At 36.9% G+C, this 18,247-nt stretch overlaps 1 protein-coding gene across 1 annotated transcript in view; it reads left to right on the top strand.

Moving 5' to 3' along the window:
• STPG2 (sperm tail PG-rich repeat containing 2) overlaps positions 1–11,348 on the top strand; it is a 262,302-nt gene extending 250,954 nt beyond the window's left edge. The window contains 2 exon segments of the mRNA XM_069540667.1: positions 9,719–9,834; positions 10,134–11,348. The gene's annotated coding sequence lies outside the window, so the exon portion shown is untranslated.
• Positions 11,349–18,247: the final 6,899 nt, after the last annotated feature.

The raw sequence follows: 18,247 nt of genomic DNA, 5'->3' as shown, positions 1-18,247 counted from the left end.
CATCACATACTTTTTTTTTTTTTTTTTTGCGTTATGCGGGCCTCTCACTGTTGTGGCCTCTCCCATTGTGGAGCACAGGCTCCGGACGCGCAGGCTCAGTGGCCATGGCTCACGGGCCCAGCCGCTCTGTGGCATGTGGGATCTTCCCAGTCCAGGGCACGAACCTGTGTCCCCTGCATCGGCAGGCGGACTATCAACCACTGCGCCACCAGGGGAGCCCCATCATCACATACATTTTGGGTCATTGCGTTTTCATTGTCATTTTTTTCTAGGTATTTTTTGATTTCCTCTTTGATTTCTTCAGTGATCTCTGGGTTATTAAGTAGTGTATTGTTTAGCCTCCATGTCTTTCTATTTTTTACATGTTTTTTCCTGTAATTTATATGTAGTCTCATAGCGTTGTGATCAGAAAAGATACTTGATATGATTTCAATTTTCTTAAATTTACCAAGGCTTGATTTGTGACCCAAGATATGATGTATCCTGGAGAATCTTCCATGAGCACTTGAGAAGAAAGTGTATTCACTTGTTTTTGGATGGAATGTCCTATAAATATCAATTAAGTCCACCTTGTTTAATGTATCATTTAAAGCTTGTGTTTCCTTAATTATTTTCATTTTGGATGATCTGTCCATTGGTGAGAGTGGGGTGTTAAAGTCCCCTACTATGATTGTGTTACTGTCGATTTCCCTTTTTATGGCTGTTAGCATTTGCCTTATGTATTGAGGTGTTCCTATGTTTGGTGCATAAATATTTACAATTGTTATGTCTTTTTCTTGGATTGATCTCTTGATCATTATGCAGTGTCCTTCTTTCCCTCTTGTAATCGTCTTTGTTTTAAAGTCTATTTTGTCTGATATGAGAATTGCTACTCCAGCTTTCTTTTTATTTCAATTTGCATGGCATATCTTTTTCCATCCCCTCACTTTCAGTCTGTATGTGTCTCTAGGTCTGAAATGGGTCTCTTGTAGGCATCATATATATGGGTCTTTTTTTTGTATCCATTCAGCCAGTCTATGTCTTTTGGTTGGAGCATTTAATTCATTTACATTTAAGGTAATTATCGATATGTATGTTCCTGTTACAAGTTTCTTAATTGTTTTGGTTTTGTTATTTTAGGTCTTTTTCTTCTCTTGTGTTTCCTGCCTAGAGAAGTTCCTTTAGCATTTGCTGTAAAGCTGGTTTGGTGGTGCTGAAATGTCTTAGCTTTTGCTTGTCTGTAAAGGTTTTAATTTCTCTGTTGAATTTGAATGAGATCCTTACTGGGTAGAGTAATCTTGGTTGTAAGTTTTTCCATTTTATCACTTTAAATGTGTCTGCCACTCCCTTCTTGCTTGCTGAGTTTCTGCTGAAAGATCAGCTGTTAACCTTATGGGGATTCCCTTGTATGTTGTTGTTTTTCCCTTGCTGCTTTTAATATTTTTTCTTTGTATTTAATTTTTGATAGTTTGATTAATATGTGTCTTGGCATGTTTCTCATTAGATTTATCCTGTATGGGACTCTCTGCACTTCCTGGACTTGATTGACTATTTCCTTTCCCACATTAGGGAAGTTTTCAATATAATCTCTTCCGGTATTTTCTCAGTCCCGTTCCTTTTCTTGTCTTCTTCTGGGACCCCTATAATTCGAATGTTGGTGCATTTAATGTTATCCCCGAGGTCTCTGAGACTGTCCTTAATTCTTTTATTCTTTTTTCTGCTGTGCATTATTTATTTTCAGTATTTTATTTTCTTGGTTAGTTATCCATTTTTCTACCTCAGTTATTCTGCTATTGATTCCTTCTAGAGAATTTTTAATTTCATTTACTGTGTTGTTCATCATTGTTTGTTTGCTCTTTAGTTCTTCTAGGTCCTTGTTAAACATTTCTTGTATTTTCTCCATTCTGTTTCCAAGATTTTGTATCATCTTTACTATCATTGCTCTGAATCCTTTTTCAGGTACACTGCCTATTTTCTCTTCAGTTGTTTGGTCTGGTGGGTTTTTACCTTGCTCCCTCATCTGCTGTGTGTTTGTCTGTCTTCTCATTTTGCTTAACTTACTGTGTTTGGGGTCTCCTTTTCACAGACTGCATGTTCGTAGTTCCCGTTGTTTTTGGTGTCTGCCCCCAGTGGCTACGGTTGGTTCAGTGGGTTGTGTAGGCTTCCTGGTGGAGGGGAGTGGTGCCTGTGTTCTGGTGGATCACGCTGGATCTTGTCTTTCTAGTGGGCAGGACCACGTCTGGTGGTGTGTTTTGCGGTGTCTGTGATCTTATTATGATTTTAGTCAGCCTTTCTGCTAGTGGGTGGGTTGTGTTCCTGTCTTGCTAGTTGTTTGGCAGAGGCTCTCCAGCACTGTAGCTTGCTGGTTGTTGAGTGGAGCTGTGTGTTGGCGTTGAGATGGAGATCTCTGGGAGATTTTTGCTGTTTGGTAATATGTGGGGTTGGGAGGTCTCTGGTAGACCAATGTCCTGAACTCGGCTCTCCCACCTTAAAGGAACAAGCCTGACACCTGGCTGGAGTACCAAGACGCTGTTATCCACATGGCTCAGAATAAAAGGGAGAAAAAAAGAAAGAAAGAAAGTAAAAAAATAAAGTTATGAAAATAAAAATAATTATTTAAAATGAAAAAATTAAAAAGTAATAAAAGCAATGAAAGTAAGAAATAAAGAAGATAGCAACCAAACCAAAAAACAAATCCACCAATGATAATAAGTGCTAAAAACTATATTAACAAAAAAGAACAAAAAAAAAAAAACCGGACAGACAGAACCGTAGGACAAATGGTAAAAGCAAAGCTCTACAGACAAAATCACAAACAGAAAGATACACATGCACACTCACCAAAAGGGAAAATGGAAAAAAATATATAATCATTGCTCCCAAAGTCCATCCTCTCAATTTGGGATGATTTGTTGTCTATTCAGGTATTCCGGAGATGTACAGTACATCAGGTTGGTTGTGGAGATTTAATTTGCCGCTCCTGAGGCTTCTGGGAGAGATTTCCCTTTCTTTTCTTTGTTTGCACAGCTCCTGGGGTTCAGCTTTGGATTGGCCCCACCTCTGCGTGTAGGTCACCTGAGAGCGTCTGTTCGTGCCCAAACAGGACAGTGTTATAGTAGCAGTTGATCAGGGGGCTCTGGCTCAGTCAGGCTGTGGGGAGGGAGGGGTACGGAATGCAGGGCGAGCCTGCAGCGGCAGAGGCCAGCATGACGTTGCACCAGCCAGAGGCGCGCCGTGTGTTCTCCTGGGGAAGTTTCCCTGGATCATGGGTCCCTGCCAGTGGCGGTCTGCACAGGCTACCGGGAGCGGAGGTGTGGATAGTGAGCTCTGCTTGCACACAGGCTTCTTGGTGGCTGCAGCAGCAGCCTTAGCGTTTCACGCCCATGTCTGGGGTCCGTGCTGATAGCTGTGGTTTGTGCCCATCTCTGGAGCTCGTTTAGGTGGTGCTCTGAATCCCCTGTCTTTGTGCACCCCGAAACAATGGTCTCTTGACTCTTAGGCAGGTCCAGACTTTTTCCCGGACTTTCTCCCGGCTAGCTGTGGCGCGCTAGACCCCTTTAGCCTGTGTTCACGCAGCCAACCCCAGTCCTCTCCCTGGGATCCAACCTCCGAAGCCCGAGCCTCAGCTCCCAGCCCCCACCTGCCCCGGCGGGTGACCAGACAAGCTTCTTGGGCTGGTGAGTGCAGGTCGGCCCTGATCCTCTGTGCGGGAATCTCTCCGCTTTGCCCTCCGCACCCCTGTTGCTGCGCTCTCCTCTGCGGCTCCGAAGCTTTCCCGCTTCGCCACCCGCAGTCTCCGCCCACGAAGGGGCTTCCTAGTGTGTAGAAACCTTTCCATCTTCACAGCTCCCTCCCAGAGGTGCAGGCCCTATCCCTATTCTTTTGTTTCTGTTTTCTTACTTTTCCCCTACCCAGTTATGTGGGGAGTTCCTTGCCTTTTGGGGTGTCTGATGTCTTCTGCCAGCATTCGGTAGGTGTTCTGTAGGAGTTGCTCCACGTATAGATATATTTCTGATATATTTGTGGGGAGGAAATTGATCTCTGCATCTTACTCTTCCGCCATCTTGAAGGTCTCCTCACTATTAATATCTTTGTATCTACTCTTGTATTTCACTGTTTATGTTCATTGTCAATATTCTATGCTCCAAGTTTTTATTTCCTCTCCCACAGTGTCTTTTAAATGCCCTCTAATTTAGTTTCATTCATCACCACTCTTCTAAAGTTACATCCTATATACTCTACAGTGACCTCCCTATAAGTCTCCTCTTGAAATATTTGATATAGTAGACCTCTAACACTGTTCATATGCGAGGCATGGCATGTGATAGACACTCAAAATAAGTATTGGTTAACATGCAAATGGAGAAAGAAATAACCTCTCCCTATTTACTGTCTATAATGTTGTAGTAGCTAGATTTATTAACTAGACTGTTTCCTTCTTTGATTCTTCTCCTCCCTCTCTGTGCAGTCCCCCAAGTTCTAGTCCTTAGTTATTTAGTTTTTCTCTCTCTGTGATCTTTCACTTAGAGAAACCTCAACTATTGTCTCTGCGTGAATAACTCCATTCTTTTTCTCCAGGCAAGCTTCCTCATGAGCTTCAGTTATATATCTACGATTGTCCTCTAGACACTTCTATTTGGATATCCTGCATCTTTTCAAACATAATTGGTTCAAAATCAAGCACAAGATATTCCTCTCCTCCTTCTTTCTATGTTTCTTTATTTCCATCATAGTATTACCTTTTTCATAGCCACTTTTCATTTTTATCTTCTTCTAATCACTGTACATACTAAATGTTTATTACATTTCTTAGAAAATATTCTGAGTTGTTCTTCCTTTCCATTATCAATGTTAGTGAACTCCTTGTTAGTGACCCTAAAACAGCCCATCTTCCAGTCATTTCATCCTATGAACTACTGCCAGAGTTTATTTCTTAAACTATCTCTTTCTTTATGAATCTCCTTTAGTCAAAAACCTTCAGGAGCTAGACTATGGAAGTGGTTTTCAAAAACCTTTTTAAAAAAAAAATTACTAAACAACTTCAGTTAAATAAAATCTTGTATGGGACCCAAACAAATAAAACAGTAAATCTGTAGTTGTTTTGGCTGAAAATATTTAAAGCCTCTTGTATTTGGGCTTTACCTACACATTGTGCCCTGGGCAGTTCTTTAGAATTTCTGGTACATTTTAGAATACAATTTGAAACCTATGGCCTCTAGTACAAAGTCTTCATTTAGGATTTAGGCCCTGTTCCATTTAACCAATCTGTTTGCTACATAAAACTTTTTCCATGTAAATTTGTGCCTTGACTTCTGTCATGTTTAGTGCCCAGAATGCTGTTAAACCACCTTTCTGCTTCTTTAAATCTTATTCATATCCCCAATGCAGTTCAGTCATCACCTCTTCACTGAACATGTGAATGAATATGTAGGAATAAAAGAGTTGGGTATCTTTTTTCACTATGTAGATATATTTTGAGGGGGTACTGTTTTCTTTTTTTGGAAATTACTTCTGATTTGAATTTAATTATTACATACACAGAGGTCTGTGCAGGCGTATCTTGGAGATATTTCAGGTTTGATTCCAGACCACCACAATAAAGCACATGTCCCAATAACAGGAGTCACAGAAATTTTTTGGTTTCCCAGTGCATATAAAAGTTATGTTTACACTGTACTGTAGTCTATTAAATGTGCAATAACGTTATGTCTAAAAAATGCACGTACCTTAATTTAAAAATACTTTATTGCTAAAAGATGCTAAACATCTTTTGAGCCTTCAGCAAGTCATATTCTTTTTGTTGGTAGTTGGTATATTGTCTTACCTTGATGTTGCCTGCTGACTGATCAGGGTGGTTGTTGCTGAAGAGCTAGGTGGCCGTGGCAATTTCTTCAAATAAGACAACAATGAAATTTGTTACATCAATTGACTCTTCCTTTCATGAATGGTTTTTCTATAGCATGCATGCTGTTTGGTAGCATTTTACCCACCATAGAACTTCTTTCAAAATTGGAGTCATTCCTCTCAAACCCTGCTGCTGCTTTGTCAACTAACTTTATGTAATATTCTAAATCCTTTCTTATCAAAATTTCAGCAGTCTTCATAACTGAAGACTTCATAACTGAAGGAGTAGATTCCATCTCAAGAAACCACTTTCTTTGCTCAACCATAAGAAGCAACTCCTCATCCATTAAAGGTTTACCATGAGACTGCAACAATTCAGTCATCTTCAGACTCCATTTCTAATTTTAGTCCTCTTACTATTTCAACATCTGCGGTTTCTTCCTTCACTGAGTCTTGAATCCCTCAGTCATTCAACTTCTTCCAAACTCCTGTTAAGGTTGATATTTTCACCTCTTCCCATGAATTAAAAATATTCTTTTTTTTTTTTTTTTTTTTTACAAATATTCTTAATGGCATCTAGAATGATGAACACTTTCCAGAAGGCTTTTAATTGAGCTTGCCCACATCTGTCAGAGGAATCACTCTCTATGGCAGCTAGATGTTTTGAAGTATATATTTATATTTTGACTGCACCACGTGTCTTGCAGGATCTTAGTGCCCTAACCAGGAGACCAGGGGTCAAACTTGGGCCCCTCTGCAGTGGAAGCATAGAGTCCTAACCACTGGACTGCCAGAAAACTCCCAAAATATATTTATTAAATAATAAGACTTGAAAGTCAAACTGGATCTGTGGGCTGCAGAATGGATGTCTTGTTAGCAGCCATAAAAACATCATTAATCTCATTGCACATCACCATCAGAGCTCTTGGGTGACTAGGTACATTGTCAATGTAAAGTAATATTTTGAAAGGAATCTTTTTTTCTGAACAGTAGGTCTCAGCAGTGGGCTTAAAATATTCAGCAAACCATGTTGTTAACAGATGGACCATCATCCAGGCTTTGTTATTCCATTTATAGAGCACAGGCAGAATAGATATAGCATAATCCTTAAAGGCCCTAGGATTTTTGGAATGGTAAATGAGTATTGGGTTCAACTTAAAGTCACCAGGTAATTAGCCCCTACAAAGAGAGTCAGCCTGTCCTTGAAGCTTTGAAGCCAGGCATTGACTTCTCCTCGCTAGCTATTGAGTTGGCCGAAAAGTGCCTTCAGTTTTTAAGTGAAAATAAAAGACGCATTTTTCATTTTCACCAAGAACTTTATTGACCAACATATCTGCCCTTTTGTTCCACTACCTTCTGCCATTTTTCAGGCAACTTCATAATTCCATCTTCCCAAAACTTTTTATCTTTTTGAGCAAAGAACTGTTCCAGGTGCCTTTTACAGTCTTCCAGGGAATTGAAATTTTTCCATTAAGAGAAGTTTGTAAAGACCGAAGTAAGTGGAAATCCAAAGGTGAAATGTCTGGTGAATATGGCGGATGAATCAGAACTTCCCAGCCAAGATGTAACAGTTTTTGCCTGGTCATCAAAGAAACATGTGGTCTTGTGTTATCCTGATGGAAGATTATGTGTTTTCTGTTGACTAATTCTGGACGCTTTTTGTCGAGTGCTGCTTTCCATTGGTCTAACTGGGAGCAGTACTTGTTGGAATTAATCATTTGATTTTCCGGAAGGCACTCATAATAGAGGACTCCCTTCCAATCCCACCATATACACAATATCACCTTCTTTGGATGAAGACCGGCCTTTGGTGTGGTTGGTGGTGTTCATTTCACCTGCCCCACGATCTCTTCCATTCCACATTAATGTACAGCATCCACTTTTCATCACCCGTCACAATTTGTTTTAAGAATGGAACATTTTCATTACGTTTAAGTAGAGAATCGCATGTGGAAATATGGTCAAGAAGGTTTTTTTCACTTAACTTATGTGGAAACCAATCATAAGTGATTAATATAACCAAGCTGGTGCAAATGGTTTTCAACACTTGATTTGGATATTTTGAGTATGTCAGCTGTCTTCCACGTGGTATAACATTGATTGTTCTGAATTAATGTCTCAATTTCATTGCTATCAGCTTCAACTGGTCTACCCGACTGGAGCATCATCCAGCGAGAAGTCTCCAGCACGAAGCTTCACAAACCACTTTTGACAAGTTCAGTCAGTCACAGCACCTTTTTCATACGCTGCACAAATCATTTTTTTGCGTTTCAGTTGCATTTTTACCTTTCTTGAAATAATAAAGCGTAATATGCCAAAAATGTTGCTTGTTTCCTTCCATCTTCAGTATTAAAATGGCTACAGAAAAATTCACCAATTTTGATGTCTTTTTTAAATGCACGCTGATATGACAGCTGTCACATACAATCTAACAAGATTGTTTTGAATGACGTTAAAGACAACTAAGTGCTACTAGAGCCATCTTACGGAAAAAAACCGAACAAAACTTTTGGCCATCCCAACATGAAAGTCCTCGATGGTATCTTCTTCCAAAAGAGGACTGTTTTGTCTACAGTGAAAATCTGTTGTTTAGTGTAGCCACCTTCATTCATTATCATAGCTGGATCTTCTGGATAACTTGCTGCAGCTTCTGCATCAGCACTTGCTGCAGCTTCTGTGTCAGCACTTGCCGCTTCACCTTGCACTTTTATGTTATGGAGATGGCGTCTTTACTTAAACCAACATCTGCTAGCTTCAAACTTTTCATCTGTAGCTTCCTCACCTCTCTCAGCCTTCACAAAACTGAAGAGAGTTGGGGCCTTGCTCTGTATTAGCCTTTGGCTTAAGGGAATGTTGTGCCTGGTTTGATCTCTACCCAGACCACTAAAACTTTCTCCATATCAGAATTAAAGCTGTTTTGCTTTCTTATTATTCATGTGTTCACTGGAAGAGCACTTTTAATTTCCTTCAAGAACTCTTCCTTTGCATTTACAACTTGGCTGACTAATATTTAGTGCAAGAGGCCTAGCTTTTGACCTATCTCAGGTTTTTTTTGTTTTGTTTTTGTTTTTGTGTTTTTGCGGTACGCGGGCCCCTCTCTGTTGTGGCCTCTCCCATTGCGGAGCACAGGCTCAGCGGCCATGGCTCACGGACCCAGCTGCTCCGCGGCATGTGGGATCCTCCCAGACCGGGGCACAAACCCATGTCCCCTGTGTCGGCAGGCAGACTCTCAACCACTGCGCCACCAGGGAAGCGCCTATCTCAGGTTTTGACATGCCTTCCTCACTAAGTTTAATCATTTCTAGCATTTGATTTCTAGTGCCCCATGGTAGGGGTACTACTTGGCCTTATTTCAATATTGTTGTGTCTCAGGGAATAGAGAGACCCAAGGACAGAGAGAGAGATGGGGAAGAAATCAGAACACACACAACACTTATGAATTAAGTTTGCTATCTTACATGGGCACGGTTTGTGCTACCCCAAAACAATTACAATAGTAATATCAAAGATCACTGATTATATATTACCATAACAGATATAATTTTAATAATGAAAAAGTTTGAAATATTGTGAGAAGTACGTGAACAAATGCTATTAGAAAAATGGTGCTGATAGGCTTGCTAGAAGCAGGGTTGCTACAAACCTTGAATTTGTAAAAAACACAGTATCTGAAAAGTGCAATAAAGTAACATGCAATAAAATGAGGTATGCTTGTGTTTTATGCTTATCATATTTCAAATCCCTGAACTGACTGACTTTTAAGCATTCAAAAGGATGGGTTCAAGAGTGATGCTAAATATAAATGTTAAGATAACAAATCTAAGAATAATATACATGTGACCAAAATCAATAATTTAAAACATGCTTTATTATTTTTACATTTGTTTTCTCTTAGGGCCTGCAACATACAATCCTGTTTTAAAGAAATCTTGCTCCATACCCTTATTTGTTAAAGCATCAAAGCGTTTTAAAGATTCCAAAGAGATTACTCCTGGTCCAGCGACATATGAGGTTTGTCAATGATATTTCTCTTTTAATAATAACACAAGAATGGAAAAATTTCCAGAAAGTACTGGAAATGTCTTCATTAAAGTCCTTTCCATATGTTCTATTCTTACTACTAACCAAAATCTTTTGGCTAAGAAAGGCTTTTTTAAAGATAAATTCTGACATTTCTGAAAGAATTATTTGAGAATTTAAGAATTATTTAACAATTTATCTATAAATAGCCTCTACAGCACAAATATATATAATTTTTATATCCCTACAACTCTAAATATTTACTTGTTTACATACACAAATTGAAATAGAAATTTCCAAATGTTTATTGAAATCAAGAATTTATTGGAGAGCTCAGAAGAAGAAAGCCCTGTGGATCCAATAAAACCAGGTATTGATCTTTTATTTTCTTTTAATAAATGCAGGTGGTTTAGATTCATAATAAATAAATGTCTCATTATGCTGTGGGTCTTCTGATTGTAAGGAGGAGGTTTAAATAAACTGCAGGGTTTTAGAAATTGTGTTCACTCTAGACTTTTATTCCCCATTTGGTGTGAAAAGGTTTTCCTATTGGCTGATAGCAATTAAGAGTGCAAACCATAATGAATGTTTATTTGGGTTAGTTAATGACAAATTTATTTTTATTGAATGTATGTTTTTCTACTTTGTCAAAATGTCATAATCCAAAGAATTTTTTGGCATTCTGTCAAAAGCACATTTATAATATAATATCAGAAAAGGGAGAAAAAAGAATAATGAAAGACTTGTTATTTTACTTGTTGGCTGTTGATTCCCCCAAAATATCACTGTTACTTTCTACTGATAAGCAAATCTAATTTTATAAGACTTACTTCACAAAGGGAAAATCTGCTAGACAGAGTCTTAGTAGTAGTTCAGAAGGTGAAAGTCAAGGGAGGATACATTATATATATACAGTGTTTTAGGGCTTTGGCTCTGTAATGTAAGGCAAGTCTTGCAAATTGGGAACTGATAGAGATTTGGCAACATTTATGACATATTTACTCTTGATTGTTGGGTACAATGAGGAAAGGTCTTTAAGCAAGTATTGATCAGTAAACTATTAGTCTTAATATGTTAGATATTATAGATGTTCATTAGATCATATTAAATCATAGAAAATCTTTAACTGATTGCTTCCTCACACCTTTTGAAAACTGGTTTTAATGGTGTCCACAAATGATAAATGCCAGTAAATCTGATGTTATACTTTTTCATTTTGTGCTACATTTGTCCCAGAAGATGTACCCACTAGTATTCTTAGTATTTAAAGATGCTATTGCTTTTTCTTTCACTAAGATTTTATGATTTATATTTATACTTCCTCAGTCATTTATTGTGGAATATTATTTTCCATGTCAGAAAAAAAATTTATGGATTTAATAATGAGGTTTAGTTAAGGTAATGCCTAAAATGTCAAACTAATATATCCGTATATTATATAATAGATATAATACTGCAGTAGAAGGTTAATTTTCTGTTGAGGACTGTCTGTAATTTTTTGTCTTTCCAACACCACTTGTTTCTGTTAATTTTTTGAACAAATAATTTTTTGGAACAAATAATTTTCTTTCATAATTTTTCTTCTTGAAAGGAAAAGTTACTTCTTTTTTTTTAACATCTTTATTGGAGGATAATTGCTTTACAGTGCTGTGTTTGTTTCTGCTTTATAACAAAGTGAATCAGCTATACATATATGTATATCCCCATATCTCCTCCCTCTTCTGTCACCCTACCACACTTCCTATCCCATGCCTCTAGGTGGACACAAAGCACCAAGCTGATCTCCCTGTGCTATGCGGCTGCTTCCCACTAGCTATCTGTTTTACATTTGGTAGTATATATAAGTCCATAACACTGTGTCACTTCATCCCAGCTTACCCTTGCCCCTCCCTGTGTCCTCAAGTCCATTCTCTACGTCTGTGTCTTTATTCCTGTCCTGCCCCTAGGTTCTTAAGAACCGTTGTTGTTTTGTTTTAGATTCCATATATATGTGTTAGCATACGGTATTTATTTTTCTCTTTCTGACTTACTTCACTCTGTATGACAGTCTCCAGATCCATCCACCTCACTACAAATAATTCAATTCCGTTTCTTTTTATGGCTGAGTAATACTCCATTGTATATATGTGCCACATCTTCTTTATCCATTCATCTATCAGTGGACACTTAGGTTGCTTCCATGTCCTGGCTATTGTAAATACAGCTGCAATGAAGAGTGTGGTACATGACTCTTTTAAATTACGGTTTTCTCAGGATATATGCCCAGTAGTGGGATTCCTAGGTCGTATGGTAGTTCTATTTTTAGTTTTTTAAGGAACCTCCATACTGTGCTCCATAGTGGCTGTATCAATTTACATTCCCACTGACAGTGCAGGAGGGTTCAATTTTCTCTACACCCTCTCCAGCATTTATTGTTTGTAGATTTTTTGATGATGGCCATTCTGACTGGTGTGAGATGATACCTCATTACAGTTTTGATTTGCATTTCTCTAATGATTAGTGATGTTGAGCATCCTTTCATGTGTTTGTTGGCAATCTGAATATCTTCTTTAGAGAAATGTCTATTTAGGTCTTCTGCCCATTTTTGGATTGGGCTGTTTGTTTTTTTGATATTGAGCTGCACGAGCTGCTTGTATATTTTAGAGATTAATCCTTTGTCCGTTGATTCATTTGCAAATATTTTCTCCCATTCTGAGGGTTGTCTTTTCGTCTTGTTTATGGGTTCCTTTGCTGTGCACAAGTGTTTAAGTTTCATTAGGTCCAATTTATTTATTTTTGTTTTTATTTTCGTTTCTCTACTGGGTGGGTCAAAAAGGGTTTTGCTGTGATTTATGTCATAGAGTGTTCAGACTATGTTTTCCACTAAGAGTTTTACAGTGCCTGGCCTTACATTTAGGTCTGTAATCCATTTGGAGTTTATTTTTGTTTATGGTTTTAGGAAGTGTTCTAATTTCATTCTTTTACATGTAGCTGTCCAGTATTCCCAGCACCACTTACTGAAGAGGCTATCTTTTCTCCACTATATATTCTTGCCTCCTTTGTCAAAGATGACCATATGTGTGTGGATTTAGCTCTGGGCTTTCTATCCTGTTCCATTTTTCTATATTTGTTTTTCTGCCAGTACCATACAGTCTTGATTACTGTAGCTTTGTAGTATAGTCTGCAGTCTGGGAGCCTGATTCCTCCAGCTCCGTTTTTCTTTCTCAAGATTGCTTTGGCTATTCGAGGTCTTCTGTGTTTGCATACAGATTGTGAAAATTTTTGTTCCACTTTTGTAAAAAATGCCATTGGTCGTTTGATAGGGATTGCATTGAATATGTAGATTGCTTTGGGTTGTATAGTCATTTTCACAATGTTGATTCTTCCAATCCAAGAATAGAGTATATCTCTCCATCTGTTTATATCATCTTTAATTTCTTTCATTGGTATCTTATATTTTTCTGCATACAGGTCTTTTGTCTACTTAAGTAGTTTTATTCCTAGGTATTTTATTCTTTTTGTTGCAGTGGTAAATGGAAGTGTTTTCTTAATTTCTCTTTCAGATTTTTCATCATTAGTGTATAAGAATGCAAGAGATTTCTGGGTATTAATTTTGTATCCTGCTACTTCACCAAATTCATTGTTTAGCTCTAGTAGTTTTCTGGTAGCATCTTTAGGATTCTCTGTGTATAGTGTCATGTCATCTGCAAACAGTGACAGTTTTACTTTTCTTTTTTGATCTGGATTCCCTTTCTTTCTTTTTCTTCTCTGATTGCTGTGGCTAAAACCACCAAAATTATGTGGAATAATAGTGGTGAGAGTGGGCCACCTTGTCTTTTTCCTGATCTTAGTGGAAATGGTTTCACTTTTTCACCATTGAGAACGATGTTGGCTGTGGGTTTTCATATGTGGCCTTTATTATGTTGAGATAAGTTCCCTGTATGGCTACTTTCTGTAGAATTTTTATCATAAATGGGTGTTGAATTTTGTTGAAAGCTTTTTCTGCAACTACTGAGATGATCATATCGTTTTTATCCTTCAATTTGTTTTATGGTGCATCACTTTGATTGATTTGCGTATATTGAAAAAATCCTTGCATTCCTGAGATAAACCCCACTTGATCATGGTGTATGATCCTTTTAATGTGCTGTTGGATTCTGTTTGCTAGTATTTTGTTGAGGATTTTTGCATCCATTTTCATCAGTGATATTGGTCTGTAGTTTCTTTTTGTAACATCTTTGTCTGGTTTTGGTATCAGGGTGATTTTGGCCTTATAGAGTGAGTTTGGGAGTGTTCCTCCCTCTACTATATTTTGGAAGAGTTTGAGAAGGATAGGTGTTAGCTCTTCTCTAAATGTTTGGTAGAATTCACCTGTGAAGCCATCTGGTCCTGGGCGTTTGTTTGTTGGAAGATTTTTAATCACAGTCTTAATTTCAGTGCTTGTCATTGGTCTGTTTATATTTTCTATTTCTTCCTGGTTCAGTCTTGGAAGGGTGTGCTTTTCTAAGAATTTGTCCATTTCTTTCAGGTTGTCCAATTTATTGGCACATAGTTGCTTGTAGTAATCTCTCACGATCATTTGTATTTCTGCAGTGTCAGTTGTTATTTGTCCTTTTTCATTTCTAATTCTGTTGATTTGAGTTTTCTCCCTTTTTTTCCTTGATGAATTTGGATAATCGTTTATCATTTTGTTTATCTTCTCAAAAAAACAGCTTTTAATTTTATTGATCTTTGCTATTTTTTCCTGCATTTCTTTTTCATTGATATCTAATCTAATCTTTATGATTTCTTTCCTTCTGATAATTTTGGAGTCTTTTTTGTTATTCTTTCTTTAATTGCTTTAAGTTTAAGGTTAGGTGGTTTATTTGAGATTTTTCTTGTTTCTTGAGGTCGGATTGTACTGCTATAATCTTCCCTCTTAGAACTGCTTTTGCTCCATTCCATAGGTTTTGGGTGTCATGTTTTCATCGTCATTTGTTTCTAGGTATTTTTTGATATCCTCTTTGATTTCTTCAGTGATCACTTGTGTATTTAGTAGCATATTGTTTAGACTCCATGTATTTGTACTTTTTACAGATTTTTTTCCTGTAATTGATATCTATTCTCATAGCATTGTGGTCAGATAAGATACTTGATATGATTTCAGTGTTCTTAAATTTACCAAGGATTGATTTGTGACCCAGGATATGATCTATCCTGGAGAATTTTCCATAAGTACTTGAGAAGAAAGTGTATTCTGTTGTTTTTGGATGGAATGTCCTATAAATGTGTATTGTTCCATCTTGTTTAATGTATCATTTAAAGCTTGTGTTTCCTTATTTATTTTCATTTTCGTTGATCTGTCCATAGGTGAAAGTGGGGTGTTAAAGTGCCCTACTTTTTTTTTTGTTAATTGAAAATTCTCTAGAAGTAATCAGTAGCAGAATAACTGAGGCAGAAGAACGGGTAAGTGACCTGGAAGATAAAATCGTGGAAATAACTTCCACAGAACAGAATAAAGAATGAAAATAATTGAGGACAGTGTTGGAGACCTCTTGGAGAACATTAAAAGCACCAACATTCAAATTATAGGGGTCACATAAGAAAAAGAGAAAAAGGGACTGAAAAAATATTTGAAGAGATTATAATTGAAAACTTTCCTAATATGGGAAAGGAAATAGTCAATCAAGTCCAGGAAGTGCAGAGTCCCATACTCCATAAATCCAAGGAGAAACATGCCAAACACATATTAATCAAGCTATCAAAAATTAAATACAACAGAAAAATATTAAAGGAAGCAAGGGAAAAGGAACAAATAACATACAAGGGAATCCTGACAAGGTTAACAGCTGATCTTTCAGCAGAAACTCTGCAAGCCAGAAGGGAGTGGAAGGACATATTTAAAGTGATGAAAGGGAAAAACTTACTACCAAGATTACTCTACCCATCAAGGATCTCATTCAGTTTCAACGGAGAAATTAAAACATTTACAGACAAGCGAAAACTAAGAGAATTAAGCACCAGCAAACCAGCTTTACAACAAATGCTAAAGGAACTTCTGTAGGCAGGAAACACAAGAGAAGGAAAAGACCTACAATAACAAATCCAAAACAATTAAGAAAATGGTAATAGGAACATAACATATCGATAACTACCTTAAATGTAAATGGATTAAATGCTCCAACCAAAAGACATAGACTAGCTGAATGGATACAAAAACAAGATCTGTATATATGCTGTCTACAAGAGACCCACTTCAGACCTAGGGACACATACAGACTGAAAGTGATTAGTTTTTTTAAAAAGTATAAATTCTCTGTCTAGATTACATTGTTTTGAATATGGATGTCTATTTGTTCCAGAATCATTTGTTGAAAGGAGTGTCCTCTCTCCACTGAATTACCTTTGCTACTTTGCCAAAGATCATTAGGTTATATTTGCGTGGGAGCATTTTTGGGCTATTTTTTGTGTTCCGTTGATCTATTTATTCTTTCGTCGATACCACATTGTCTTGATAACTAGCATTATAGTTAGTCTTAAAGTCTGGTAGTGTTAGTACTCCAACTTTGTTCTTCTTCAGTATTGTCTAGGTTATTATAGGTCTTTTTGCTTTTCCATATAAACCTTAGGATCAGTTTTTCTATATCCACAAAATAGATTTCCAGGATTTTGATTGGGAATGCGTTGAATCTATAGCCCTTTTTGGAAGAATTGACATCTTAATAATATTGTCTTACTATCAATTAACTTGGAATATTTCTCCATTTATTTATATCAGCTTTAATTTCTTTCATCAGAATTTTGTAGTTTTCCTTGTATAGCTCTTGTATATATTTGTTAGAATTATACCTAAGTATTTCATTTTTTTGAGTGCTAATGCAAATAGCATTGTGTTTTTAATTTCTAATTCCAGTAGTTCATTCCTTGGGTATAGGTAAGCAACTGACTTTTGTATATAAATTTTGTATCTTGTAGCCTTGCTATTAGTTGATTCTTTGGGATTTTCTACATAGATGTTTTATGTTCCAAAAAAGGCCATTTTGTTTCTTCTTTTTCAATCAGTATACCTTTACTTAGTTTTCTTTTTTTTTATTGCATTAACTAGCACTTCCAGTACACTATTGAATAAGAATCGTGAGCAGGAACATCCATCTCTTGTTCCTGATCACAAGAAAGAGCATATAGTTTCCCACCATTAAGTACAATGTTAGCTATAGGGGATTTTGTAAATGTTTATGAAGTTCGGCAATTTCTTGTTTATTCCTAGTCTGCTGTGAGTTTTTATCATGAATAGGTGTTGCATTTTGTCAAATGCTTTTTCTGCATCTGTTAATGTGATCATATGATTTTTCTTCTGGTCAAATCTCCTTATAAACATGTTAAAAGCAGACATCCTTGCAATCACATTAGTGGTATTTACCAGACGGGGTCCTTACCTGTGAAATGCTTTTATAGCAGTATGTACCTGGTCTGTCAAGTCTGCTAATTCTAAATAAGTCTGAAATTTATTGATTTATAAGTCACAACTCTGGAAAATGTCACTTAATCTGTGTAATTATGGGAGTATAGAATAGGGCTCTTTAATGATAGAATAGCTTCCTTTTGTATGCGTGCATCATTTTTTTTTTTTTTTTTTTTTTTTTTTTTTGCGTGCATCATTTTGAAACCGCTCGTGTTTGTCTGGGCCAGGACCCATCACATGACAAGGAAAGGGAACTGACAGAAATATGCTGATGATAGGGCTGTTTGCCATGCCTTGAGTTACAAAGTTCTTTGTCTCTGACCCAGGAATCTTATTGTTCTTGCCAGCCTCATGAAATAGTAACTGGCTAACTAATTAGTTTGTAAGTGAGTAAAATAAAATCCCAACCCAATACATTTCTACCGGCTACAGTTGGCTGGAGCTACTTAGCAGCTGCCGCTTTCAGTGAATCATATTTTCTCCAGTTTTCATGGACCCCACTACTGTGCCTCACTGTCAGTTGCCTCTTTTTATAACTGAGTTTTTATTTGCTTATTGTAAAATTAAGAGGCATAGTAGAATAGTGATTAGCACTGAAAACTCAAACTATGATCCCCCTATTCAAATTTAAATTTCACTAAGTAAACCTGTATGCCTTTAGGCAAGCTATTTAAATTTTCTGTCTCTGTTTCCCCATCTGATAATGATGATGTAGAAAATAATAATACTTTCTTTGTGTTTATTGTGAAGATTCACTGACTTAGTTACTAACTAAATTCTGCTAACTTAGTTCACTGAGTTAATATGCTTAAAGTACTTAGAATTGTGCTGACCAGCTAGTAAATGTTAGTTATTACTATTAAAAACCATGTCCCTATTAAAAGTGAGAAAGTAAAGGAGGAAAATTTAGTTTAAAAATTGAGAATATTGTTTGTGAATTTTTCTGTGTGTTTATCCAAAGTGTATTTGTATTGCAGTATTAAT

This window comes from Delphinus delphis, chromosome 5, assembly GCF_949987515.2.
Source record: "Delphinus delphis chromosome 5, mDelDel1.2, whole genome shotgun sequence".
NCBI lineage: Eukaryota > Metazoa > Chordata > Mammalia > Artiodactyla > Delphinidae > Delphinus > Delphinus delphis.
This window is presented reverse-complemented; position numbering and strand designations above follow the sequence as displayed.